Source organism: Mizuhopecten yessoensis, unplaced genomic scaffold (assembly GCF_002113885.1).
Source record: "Mizuhopecten yessoensis strain PY_sf001 unplaced genomic scaffold, ASM211388v2 scaffold10651, whole genome shotgun sequence".
NCBI lineage: Eukaryota > Metazoa > Mollusca > Bivalvia > Pectinida > Pectinidae > Mizuhopecten > Mizuhopecten yessoensis.
In genome coordinates this window covers 116,430-117,651 of record NW_018408653.1, presented here as the reverse complement: position 1 = coordinate 117,651, position 1,222 = coordinate 116,430, and positions in this window count along the sequence as shown.

Genomic DNA, 1,222 nt, shown 5'->3' with positions numbered 1-1,222 from the left:
TCCTTTACTTTCTTTCTGCGTATCACACGAGGAGTCTGTGGATCTTCTGGTGTTCTAAACAGCTTATATCTTATTCAATATAAAGTACATAACTACACTGATATTTCTGCGACAAGTAACCGAAACGGAGCTCTGTTCCGTCTGTGTTTACTCTTGGGATCAATTACGTGGGTATATAGACATACATGAATGAAACTTGCTGACTCTACTGATAATGTACACGCACTTCCCAATACACACAGGTAAATATGTAAGGTCTACGTCGTTTTAACTGACTCACTGGAATCATAAACATTTAAACCAACCTTTACACGTCTTATCCAACTTGTACACGTTTATCTATCAAGTGTTATGTTGTAAGCGTGACAGTGTGCCAATCCCGACCATCCCTGGACTTATGAATGAAGTTCGTTCACTGGTTCACACTTTTATAATAAAAAAAATCCCCGTCGACAAATAGTCATAATTTCAATTCTAATTAGATTAAATCCTATTATGCGTTACCATCGTACGTATAACTACACTCTGATTTTGTTTTACCACAAATAGTGAAATACTATTTTAAGGGTTGATATTCTATTGTATTTGTGAGTTGTCGCATATCCGGGCTAAACAGGTCATTCACAGGATATTTTTTTTAAATTTAATAAGCTAGTGTATTTAAAATTGTGTAATCAATGTTAATAAGATATTATGTATGTAAATGTAAGTGAACGCTTTTTACAAAATTTATATAAATCGAACCCTGCATATGCACTCAACTTTCTTCATAAAATTCTACTAAACAATATATAGAATAACATGCCGTTGTAGTTTTATGATCATTGAGTTATAAAAATACAATGTGTCAACATTCTGTTTCTTTCCGTGATTAAACCTCGTATGATCATTCGTACATCCTTCGTGCTTGCCATCCATCCTCTTGGTACACCTACGTGAACTTCGGCATACATAGGTTTCCCCGTTCGGAGCCTCACGTGACCGAAATCCTTGCAGACGACCTTGCCTTCGCTGATATCCGGCGAATTACAAATGCATCATTTTAAAAAGTATAGTTCTTCGTAACTGAAATGTTTATCTAGTAACAGTCTTCTATAACAATAGAACTAGTCATTTATGTAAAAAGGATATACATTGTTTAATCGTTTCTTTGGTATTACAGCTAATATATAACAAAACATACTAATAATTTGTCTGATTATATTCATACACCACACACAGG